The sequence below is a fragment of the Crocodylus porosus genome, unplaced genomic scaffold (genome assembly GCF_001723895.1).
Source record: "Crocodylus porosus isolate Cpor-Errol unplaced genomic scaffold, CroPor_comp1, whole genome shotgun sequence".
NCBI classification, from domain to species: domain Eukaryota; kingdom Metazoa; phylum Chordata; order Crocodylia; family Crocodylidae; genus Crocodylus; species Crocodylus porosus.
In genome coordinates this window covers 21,017,558-21,029,747 of record NW_017728910.1, presented here as the reverse complement: position 1 = coordinate 21,029,747, position 12,190 = coordinate 21,017,558, and the positions used below count along the sequence as shown (strand labels likewise).

The window sequence follows — 12,190 nt, the reverse complement described above, 5'->3', positions numbered from 1 at the left end:
GTTTACCAAGGGTTTAAGGGTGCTGGATCTTGAGGAACAGCCAACAGATTGAGCTCTTTGCTGTTGCACAGCTTGTAATGTATGATTTAGCAGGATTTTTCCAGCCCCTTACTTTTGTGTTGGTGTCAGGATCTCAGGGCTAGGTCAAAACCACAGTCTACCCCAGCTGGGTTAATACAGTAATATTTGGGTGAGCTAATCCCCATAGCTGTGCCTAAGGATACCACAAGATTGGTTTCAGGGAAACACTCCTAGGAATTTCGGGTCTCACTTGGCAGTAGGGCTCAGGCAAGGTATTATTGAGTCCTGATGCTTGGGTACTTGCATTTCATTTGTATTTAGCTCCAGACCTTGGTCCTAACCGGTGGTATGGACTGGCCAGGCCCTGGTTGTTGCACTTGGAAACAGTCGTCTTTAATATGCATCTTTAAAACTTGAAAGGCTTCATCTTAACATTTTGTGGGCTTGCCTTTCTTTTAATTTATATAGTCCTTCTTCTGTTACCGGCCAGATTATCCCAAGCCCTGTATCCCAAATCAGAAGGAACCAGATTCTCACCTGGTATAAATCATTATGATTCATTCTCACCTGGTATAAATCATTATGAAGCTGAAGATGTGTCTCACCCCGCAGAAACAAGGGGAGCAACTCTGCTATATGCTTTTGTATTGTTAGAACAGCAGAGACGAATTGTACAGACAGACTTACTTATGTATTTCTGATACCCTGATCTACTCTACTGTTCATTCAAAAAGTGCGGTTGCCTTAGAAACCAGGAAAGCACAGGATAATTCTCTAAGGAACGTAACTGATAGGTTCACTCATCAGTGCCTGGTGTGAAAACAGTATTTCCATGAGCCCAAAAAGAGCCATTCTGCCAAAATTGAGCATGTTTTCTAATTTGAAATTGGGGTGGAGAAGGATCCTGATCAACCTATTGAAGAGCACAGATATCTGTGTCATGTTAAATATGAATTTGGTTTATAGACTGGGAAATGCCACTATTCAAGAGTTAAACCTGTGGGAAGAAGCAAATTGTAGATGATTGGCTGGGCTGAAAGTCCGAGGAGGCTGTGGTCTTCTGGGTCAGTATTTAGTTGCAGCTCTGGAAGCATGTAGCAAACCCACGTGTCTTTCTTGAATCCCAGATGCTCTTTATCTAACAGGCCCTCTCTGTCTGCTTATGCTGGAGGCATTTCCCTATTCACGTCAAATGCTTAATTTAAAGAGCATATGTATGCTTGTACCCCATGTAAACCTTCCAGAACCACTGACGCTTGTCTGCAGAAAGGGGATTTTCTGTCTGAAGAATGTAAGTGAGCTTGTGAATAAAATGTGACCTAATCTACCTAGGGCGAGTTGTAAAACTAGTGGAATAACAACAAGAACGAACCATGGGCCAAATCCTCAACTGATGTAAATCAGCATTGTTTGGCTCCATGAAGAGTCTTCCCTTACAGTTCAAGACCAACTGAGAATTGGGCCTTTCCAAAGGCATGCATAACACTCATCGAATATTTTACAGCCATAAAAATCTCTTTTTTTCCCCCTTGCAGAACAAGGCAAATATCACCCGCCATCCTCTTTTTCCAGGCCCAGCTGCACTGTGATATATTCAGGACCATCAGGTTCTATATGTCCCTATCTGCTAACATGCCTGATCCCCTCTTTCCACCCCTGCCTTTGAGTCTTCATTGTACACAGCCCTTCCACTTCCACACCACATCCAACATCAGACCAAGCAGTCCATGCGTGTGCTTCAGAGGAAGGTGCGAAGATAAGTGGGATCATCCGTCTTGGGGGGACAGTCCACTCAACTGCTCTTGCTTAGATTTTTTCAGCATTTACTACAGCAACTCTAACTGTTCAGATAATCCACAGCAGCCTCTAATCCATTTTTGAATCCTGACAAACTCTTGGCTTCAAGTGACTCCTTGTGGCTTACGGCATGTCTATACCACTTTCATAGCACCCTTGGGAGCAGCATGCTCAAGTGTGCCCTGCCTGCTCATTCCCACTCTATAGGCAGTAAACCCGACAGAGCAGGTGCCCTGAGAGCACCTCCTTGCTCCTGCTCTTGAGCAAGCCAGACATAGAGATCTGGACAGCAATGGTGGGGCATGCCCCCCCCCAGCAGCTTCACTTCCAGGGCTGGCATGGGAACAGACGGGAGGTATATGCTTGGGAGCAGTGATCCTGGGAGCCCTGTCAATATGCTCTACAACTTCCACAAGCTAAATATGCATCAAGTCCACAAAGGACCCCGCTTTTATCCGTTTTAAGGGTACCGCTATCTTCAACTGGACTGCAAGGTCTTTAGGCCAGAGCCTCCTGCCTTCAATGTAAAGGCAAATTCCCTTTGCAGTGCGTAGCAGCACAGAAACATGAACCACATGCTGCCAGTAATAAATACATACTGCAAACAGCAGTTGGTCACACTACCATCCTGTGTCTCCCCTGCTTTCGGCACACCTGAGCAGATGGATTTCTACTCCCAACAATCCTCGTGGAAGCTGAATTTTAAGCTGATTTGGGGGAAAGTTTGCATTTTATATGAGCTGTGACACTCCCTAATAAAGCAGGGCAATCTGAGCCTCTCAGACCTCTTCACTTGATCCCTGGCTCAGCAAGAATTGAATGAATAAGGCTAGGATTGGATCTGGCTGACTACACTCTTGCCAACACAAAACCTGTATGAGAGTGAGCGAGCATGTTAACACTAGAATCCTGTCTGCAGCTCTTGCAAATCTTAGGGGACCTCATTTTTTTCTTTTTAAGGAATGGTCCCCTCAGATAAGCCTCAGGAAGCAACGGATTTTTTTTTCAGTTCTTGTACTTCTGATGAAAAATCAAAGCAAAGTATTTTGTTAATGGTTTCCAACATCTATGGCTCTGGACATATGAAACAATTATTTCACGATCAAATTATGCTGATATGCTCTTATGATATAGCTGCAACAATGGCATACTCCTGTAGTGATGCAAGTAAAGGAAAGCCATTGCAATTTTAACCCTCTAGCTCATTGGTTTTCAACCTTCTTTTCATTTGTGGACCCCTAAGCATTTTGAATGGAGTTGCGGACCCCTTGGGAATTTCAAATTGAGGTGCAAAACTCTTTGAATGGTAAGTGTTGGTACTCACATACTTTTGCTTGATCATAGTCATGTTCTGCAGACCCCTTAGAGAAGTCTGCAGACCCCAGTGGGGGTCCACAGACTATGTCTAACTTTATTTATTCAGGATTAAATGTTATCAGCAAAGCTACATTGTATCACTGCAGGATCATGCAGGCTTAGCACTAGCTAACATGAAGTCCCCCCCTCTTTTTAAAGTGGTTAAAAGTTGCATTTATTGGTGGCCTACAGCCTGAGCAACTCGAAGTCCCCAGGGTTTTCTGTAAACCTTCCTTGTGCTCACGCTCCTTCAGTGAAGGAACAGGTCTATGGATAAGGACTGTCCACCACTTGAAGTCTGCAAGCTCTGAGATAGCTTTATCTTTCTAAAAGCCGGGCTACAGCTGAAACAAGTTTGGGGTTCGATGTAGAAATGACTAGGCGAGGTTCTGTGATTCATGTTATTCGGTGGGCCCGATGAGAGGATCAAACCGGGCTCTTCTGGCCTGAGAGGTCTCTGTGAAGCTGGGCGACTCATGCCTGAGGAAGCCAATGCACAGGGCAAAGATCAATCTTGAGTTGTGAATAAGTGCAGCAAACTGGCAACAATGCACAAAGTTAAGGAACAACTTGGCAAAAAAGATGGACTGACTTCATAGCTTCATTTAAAAACGACAAGATTTCCCCAAGCAGAAAATGAAACTGGATCCCCAAAGGTATTTTTTCCCTATACGATGTTCAATAAAGGATCTCTCATTTTGTAGAGTGACCTGCCTAGCAAGGGATCCAACGTACTTTCCGAACTACGCGCAGCAGCCGGTTCAACATACCAGGAACTGCAGCCATGAAGAGCCGCAGTGAGTTGCAGACGCTTATGGCAGGATCTGAATTTGGTTCAGAGAGAAAGGCCTGCTTGCAATCTGAACAGGAAGGTAAAGGCTGAAAGAGAGAGGCCTTACATAGGGAAGATCTGGAATGGAAAGAGTACTGCCTAGCAGAGAGATGGCCTGGAGGATAAAGAGTGCCATGGATTCCCAGGTGTCCGGGGCCTTTTATCTGCCAAGTATATTGGTACCTCTTGGGTACAATTTGCTCCTGTGGGAGCATCTGGTTTCATGCAGCAAGATCAAGGAAATTGCTTTTTGCCTCAATATGTACAGTATCTGGAGATCAAAGCCCTGCGGAAAGTTGGTAAATAGTATATTCTCACTTTGATGCGTGTGCGACTCCCGCGATGCGTGTACGCATCCAGAGGAGAATGCGTCCTTTATGCAACAGAGCCTGGGCCCTTCTGCCCACATACTTTGCTGGCAAACAGGAACGGATTTAAAGGACAGATTTAGCAAAATATTTTCCCTTTGTTCTTTAGCTTCACTATTACAGTGCTTTTCCATGGGCAATGAAGGATCTCTTCCCACCCCTCACCTCCTTCCTCAGCTCAATAGCTTTCCAAGCCAGGTAATATATAACTACCCTCATTGTGATGCTAAAGAGTTCTATTTAGCTGTATTTAACTGGATATCATGACTCCATGCGATGACCTTTCACTCCTGGGAAGTAGTTTTAAATTCAATCCACAGCAAAGGAAAATCCTTCCAATTCATTGGCTGTGAAAGGTCACAAGTGAAATGTGTTTTGATGGTATCTGCTCAGTGGTTTAGTTCTCAGTATATGTGAGCATCAGGCTGGTCTGAATTGCCTTTTGTCTTGGCAGTCCAAGTACCAAGAAGCCTGAGAAAGCAGAGTGTGGAAAAGATAGCCAAGTAGCTGGCAATGCCACATCGGTGCAGCCAGAGTGGGGCGACAAGGTATCGGGTTGATCCTGAGCCATAACGCACGGCAGAAGAAAAGGCTGGGCTTCTCCCCACGCATGGAAAGATATTTTGCGGTTTAAGTTACTGGGTGTTTCTAGAGGCAGAAAATACAAAATAAATATTGACCGGGCTTCCCATACACTCAAAAGGATGGTCTCCTATGGCTCGTATACAAACTCTGTGCAAACTGGACAGCGAATTTATAGAGCAGCACATACATAGAGACTTACCTTTCAGATCACAAACTGAAATGGAGGGAGAGAGGGCAAAACAAAAGCTGCGTGAAGACTGCAGTATGGTACTTTCTTGGCATAATAACCCAACATGCCCCCAGTTTGCAAAATGCCTTGAAAACTATTGACCTGACACATCAGACCAGAAGATTACAAGAGGATTTGGTCCTTTTTTCCCCATGTTGCTTAGCATTCCCGATTTAGCAGGTTGAATGCTTATTTATCTACGCAGGACTTTATATACAGTGATCATCACTATGGTATGGGTACCCTTAAAAAGCTAAAAGGCATTATAGATGTAAGGCTTCTTTCTCATATTCCCGCTGCCCTTAATTCCCTGTTATTTGGAAAGCAGGAACCCCAGTGCTCTCAGCATTACAAACACATATAATAAGACACATACCTCAAACATCTTCCACTCTGCACAGACAAGAGAGCTCAAGGAAGTATTGTGCCCCCCATTTTACAGAAGGGGAAACAGAGGCACAAAGGGGTGAAGTGATTTGCTTCATAGGATGCTTGTGCCAAAGCTGGACCCTGAACCTAGATCATCTCAGTCTGAGACCACGGGCTTAACCAAAAAACCCCTTAGGCTCCCTAGCGTCTTAAAGCAGAGAAGAGCATTGTGAGGATGCTGATCTCTTCCACGGACAGATTTACATGGTTGCAAGGCATGCGACTTGGGCTGCAGCCAGGTATTTATTTAGTTGAAACACCACACAAAGCCTAGGTAAAGCTGGCTCTGAGACCCTGTCTCGAAGGGCAAACTATGTTTTCTCCCTCAATCATTTTGGTTCAATTGAGCCAGCTTAACACGCTTAGCAAGCCTATTAATATGCAGACTAGCACATTTGGAGCCATATTATTATCCAACTCAATTGAGCTAAAACAATTGCAAAGAACCCCCTTTGCTGATCAAGATGCACCCTTACCACTTGACTTATTTAAACTGTGATCAAAAGGTGAACATTGTGACTCGGTGAAACCTTAGCTGATTTCTGACTGGAAACGCAGTGTGTGTGCTTAGGGGCACGTCTGAGCCCAGATTTCTTTACTGGCTGAGCAGCGTCATAATTCAAAGTAACTGTTCCAGTTATTAAAATACCCCCTTCCTGCCTTTGACATCACGTATAAAGCTGTTCTCAGGAAGGACATTTCTGGCAGATAGGTTTGGGCGCTTGCAAGGTCTCTTATCCTAAGCTCTGACCTGCTCAATTAACTACTATCAGTAATAAGGCCCTGTAGCCCTAGCCATTTCGTTTAAGTTGGGAAGGGTGATGTACAACCATAAAGCACATTGGGAGAGTGTATAAGAGAACTTCCTCATCGCACTAGTGTATGGGTGAAAAAATGAATTTGATTAAAAAGCACACGTGCCCCACAAGTCACTGGAGAATATACTGTGGAGGAAAAGGAAAAGGCAACTTGTCCAACTCTTGTGGTTTTACCTTCGCTAAAAAATCCCCGGGGCCAGGAGAGTTCTTGGTGGGTGGCCAAAATTCAGCACTTTTGTGCTGCCCAAGAAGTTAAACGCAACTGGGTCCAGTTTGATAATTTGGCTCTAAAGTTTATTTAGGTGTTTCTGCCATATATATGAAATGAAAAAGCCGAGCAATGAAAACCAGGCCTTGAGGTCTGCATGCAAAGAGACATGAGAAATGCAGGGGGAAGGTGAAGGAAGAAAGCATGCATGCAGTACCTGCTTTCTGAGACACACCCCAGTGTTTGTCTTCTGTCTTTTGATTGTCAAATCCTCAGCCCCTGCTGCTGAACAGGCAGCACCATTTCCATCTCAAATCTGCAAATAAGGGTACAGAAAAAAAAAATTAATAACCTCAAGAGCACCATTTTTTTTGGAAAACACTTTTTCTAGCTTATAAAGCTGTCAGACAGCGTTTATTAATTTCACTGAAAACATGCTCCTGTGTTAAATCCTTGGATGTCAAATTTTAGCCATCAGCGAATTTTTCCAGGAAAGCGCTAAACTCCAGAAAGTCAGGGTTCGACATAAATTCCAACACATCTTTAATTACAGGGCTGGGAGCAGGTGCAGCTAAATTATTAAACTATGTCAGCTGGAAGTTTCTCATTGTTCAAATGTCATTAAATACTCAGTTATATCACTGATGTCATGTTTTCAAGCTACTGATCACGCATACATTTTACTGCTTCGGGGCTTACATGGATGAGGAGTGACGGCATCCTGGGGAGGTCTTACCTTTCTTATCTTAGGAGCGTGGGCACATGATAGTTTTCTCTTGAGTAGTTGGATAGGTTGACGAAGTGTAGCCATCTGGCCAAACCAACCATAGCCATTGTCTGCCAGGTGAAGGGGACATCTAAATGCAACATACAGCCGTGATATTCCCCAGGCAACAGTTTTCCCCCTGCTTATGCAGAGCTGGTCAATGGTTGCAGCAGTCTACACTCGGACTCCAAGTTCAGTCACTTTGGGCCTTGTGTCTGCTCTTCTGGACATGCCAGGGTGACCCCGCCAACCCGCAAGCACCAGCTACGCACCCCAAAATCCTTCTTGTCTCAGGTCCTCTCCACTTTTTACTTATAGCCTCTTTCTTCCCTTACTTCTCTCCGTCCCAGAAGTCATCTTTATCCTTTTCCAGGCCTCTCCCCAAACCTTCTCATAGTCCTCCTGAACAGCCCGTCCCTTCCCTCCATAGTTGTCTTGAGCTAGACCCCCAAGCTCGCCACACTTCTGACCTCCCCCCACGTCTTACAGGAGGTTGATCATCATACTTCCCAGCATGCTTTGCAGAAACCTTGATGCCCCCCCCCTAGGAATGTAGTTTATTCTCTTGCTCCGTGCTGGACCCAGACCACAGCTTTTCACATCCTCGTAAAGGGCCAATGCGCACCCTCTTACAGACACGACAGGTGACCTGATCTGGCTTTTATCTGATATTTTCACAACTCTAAAAAATGCCACATGGCCCGTTACTGTCCCTGATTCTGTTTTGAAAACTAAAATTAGAAATCATCCCTAGCTGCAGATGCTGCACACCAGGCTCTCCAGCCCAGCCCGGCTTCATGATGTTGAGAACAAATAGTTGAGTCCAAATAAAAGCCAGATGCTGCTCTCTCTGGGTATGTGTGTACTGCGGTTGGCAGTGTAGGTGGAAATGCCAGGGATAGCTACACAACCCAGGGCGGGTACCAAAAGCAGACCAGTCCTAGGAGGGGAGGATAAAGAAATCCAGGGCTGGCCCACAGGCTGCATTCATATCATAAAGGGGCAAGTCGCTGCCCTTAGATCCCTGCCTGGCTGCGGTTCCCCACCATTGCTCTGGCTGCAATAGCAGCTGGAGTCTCCAGGCTCCCTCCTCCAGATTTTGATGCCAAGAGGCAGGGAGCAAAGGGTGATCCTGGGGCCATGGGGGTGCATGTGGGGGGGGGCGGGAGGGGAAGGGAGTCCTACGTATGATGCAGCAGTCATGGTGAGAGGGCATGCAAAAGCAGAGTGCAGCAGGGCAGGAAGGAGGGGTGTCCATGCAGCCTGTGGTCTGGGGGCCCATGGCTTATCCTGGAGGGGCCCACGGGTGTTGGGCATTTGGCCGCTTGGAAGCTGGACAGCCCTGAACTAACGCGTTTGGCATCCCGTGCTGCTGTCGCTCGACTGCTGTTGCTACCTGAGCTAGATCATTAGCGTGACCTTTGGTATCGCTGTACTCAAGCACAGTGTTGCTATCAGCGTTAGCATTACCACGTGCCACGGGTTACCTGTATAATGCCTGTCATCTTGGTTAACGTTGGGGACCAAACCCGAGATCTCCCTGTCAAGAGCACGAGCTCCTGGAAACATAATGGACACACATCTGGATCCTCAGAGGTACTGGTGCCCCTCACCCTTCATTGACTGCAGTGGAAGTTCAGTGCTTGGGCTTTGTCGGACTGAGCTCCAGGTCTCCTGGAAGGGTGATGCTGGCGAAGGAATATGCCCTGTGAAGCAAGGAGAGAGAGGAACACATCCATTTCTGGGTTAAAACTCATCCACATCTAGCCTGGTAGGAATGCATTTGGAGATAATTTAGGAGACTTCCAGCCCAGCTTTCAAGGTCAGGGCAAAAGGTTGCTGACTGGCACTCTGTAGTGCTGGCAGTTCACTACTGCAGTATAAAGATCTCCTCTTCCATGCTGCTCTCCCAGTTCCAGCTCACATAAAGATCCCCCTGTAATACTGGTGAGACCAGTGTGCCCTTGGGCTTTCTGCCAAGCAAAGAAGCTTTCTGCCACCCAGAGAAGTTGCAGTGCCCTGCAGCTAGCTTCAACTTGCATGTCCCACTTAAAAAAAAAAAATCTACTGTAAGTTTTGCGTTCATAAACTGAAGGGCCCTTTTGACTTCCTCCTCTGCTCTCTGTGACTTCTGCCCCCATCCCTCAGCTACCATGAGAGTGTGCCATTGTGTGTAAAAATGCCCGACAGTTTGCATGAGTTAACTAGAAACGACACAGTCAGCCACTTTCCCTCTAAATGGCTTAATTCTCTTCTTTTTTCTAGAGAAAACGTTACATCCTTGGGAAAACACAATTCAGAACCTCGTCTTTTTGCCATCCTCTTGAATTCTTTGCACCACGACAGTGCAAACATGATCTGTTTTACACGCTTGTTGTAAACTGGGCAATCCACTTGACTGCACAGCATTTGCAATAAATTGGGTAGGACTAAATACTTTCACGGCTTTGGAAAATTCATGTTTTTCCCACAGCATTTTCCCTTTTCCCCTAGATTTATTTTCTGCTCTGGCTTGGTTCTGTTGATCACATCAGATGGGGCTGTCATAGCTGGGGAGTCTCATGGGGATCACGAGAGGAAGGCCAAGTCATGCAGGCACATACTGCAGTTGAATGGTATGACAGCTGTCCTGTCCACATAGACTCAGCCAGGCTGTTGGTCCAAAGACCCAGGGTCCTACAAATACAGAGCATTTTCAACTAAATGTATGCAGTTATTCTTTGAAAAAAAATGGAAGACACGAACAATTAAAGAAACAAAACCGGCAAATCAAGACCAAAGCTAAAAATACAAACTATACAAACTAGATCTGAATTTCAGACCACTGAATCCCATTTGGTGCCAAGTGTGCTCTCAAGATAGGGGTCATCTGCAATTTTTTGTAATCATCTGGATGCAGGTTTCAATGATAAACACTCAAAATTCTGGGATTTTGGTCCAAGTCCCTCTCTAGTTAAAATAGCATTGATGCTTGGCTTCACCCAAGTTGAGATCTCAGACCTTCAGGCCACCACTAACCCAGATCTCTTGCTAGAACATGGGTTTTGTGTCTGAATGTCACCTAAACATCTCTTTTGGGAGGAAACCGGGGAGGGTAAGGGACAGGGATGGGTCAAGCTGCAGGTATGAAATCAAAACCAGTGCTAATGGGGGGAGTTCTGTCTGGGATTCCCTGAGGACAAAAATAATCAAGGAGCACTGTCCCGTTTACATCAGCTGGCCACAAATTGCTGGAGGTTTTACACAAGGATGGACTCTTTGGAATTTGGCCCTATGTATTTTTAATACTGTCAATAAACTACTTCCTCAAGACACAGAAGGGCAATAATGGAAGCTGTTAACAAAGTGTGAAAAGAAATGGGCCAGCAAAGGTTAATCACATGGCTGTCCACTAATGACCTCTCCAGCCCTGAGTCTAAACCCTCCGCTACTTGTAAAGACCAATCACGTGAATAATTTCCTGTCTGAGGTAGTCTTTATGGTTAAGAATAAAAGCTGAGCTTATTGTGAAAAGAAAGCTCTCAGCAGGGGTGGAGGGTATTTTTTTTAAGCTGATCTAAACACCTGGGTTTCCCAGTCGGCCCTATTAAACTTTCTCCAAGAAGTCTAAATATTTCAGTTGTTCCTACCTCAGTAGTAAATCAGCGTGTCAGTCCCTAAAGCATATCAGCCACAACGATGGGAACATCAGAAGCTGACCCGAAGTCACCCAAGTTGAGTAGGTGCCCATACAAACAGGTATCCCGATCCGTCCTTCCCTGCGAGTAAACCAACAGGGTACCAAGGGTACGATTCCCTTTCATGCAGAAGGTGCAAGAATACCAGTTATGGAGCAGCGGCCGCTGGTCGTGTCTTGGTGGCCAGGAGAGCAGGAGCAACGACTGCTATTTTTATGCTCCCCACATTGGCACCTGGAGCTGGTGCCTCAATCGCTTCTGTACAATATTGGCTCCATGCAAGCATATAGTCAAGACAGAGCTTTCTCTTGCTCTGACAGCAAGACCTGGGCCATACCTTCACTGATGCTACAGTGCAGCCTAACTAGTGGCCTGATCCAATACTTCCCTACTGCCACCCATGGAGCCTACTACTATACTATCTGCGCACCTGCTGATTTCCAATACTTTCATCTGCACAACTCCCCAGCGAGAGACAGACATGCTATTACGCCCATTTTACAGACCATGAACTGATACACAGTGACTGGATTGGGGTATATGAGAGAGCTGTGGCCAAGTAAGGTCTTCACCTTGGGCCTACTTGAGTCCTAGCCCATCCTTCACTTCACTTGTTTTTTTAAAGGTAGAAGAACCGTTGAAAACATGAAATCACTCGGGTCCACAGGCCCCAGCTGAGCAAGTTCTCGGAAGCAGTAATGTACAGCGAAGTCTCCCAGCTCTGCAGTGTTGCTTGTGAACTCCTGCCTCTCTCACACACACAGGGCGATACATTTATACTTGCAAGCCCTAATGAGTTGATCTTGTTGATCTTTACGTGCTCATTCATATGCAAATCCTGGCTTCCTCGTTCTGCTAAATAGTCTTTTTATTAACACATGAAATTAACAAGGAAGAAAAAAAAAAGCCAGCCTGCGATAAACCCTCATACTTTACATTGATTTGTTTGCATTTGGATAAATGATCCTGGCTTTCATGTGAAATTATTGCCTCTCTTCCCCTTCCTTAAAAACCGGAGACAATAATAAGCCCAACTTTTTAACCCTTCCAAGATCAGTGGTGAAAAACTCCCGTTCAGGAGAGAATTATCTCCAAGGACTGGAA

General features: G+C 45.6%; 1 long non-coding RNA gene across 1 annotated transcript in view; it reads left to right on the top strand.

Annotated features, from left to right (window-relative positions):
• Positions 1–5,784, top strand: part of LOC109308704 — a 10,897-nt gene extending 5,113 nt beyond the window's left edge. The window contains exon 3 of the long non-coding RNA XR_002100687.1: positions 5,773–5,784. This is a non-coding gene — a long non-coding RNA (uncharacterized LOC109308704). The remainder of the gene's footprint in view (positions 1–5,772) is intronic.
• The last annotated feature ends 6,406 nt before the right edge of the window (positions 5,785–12,190 follow it).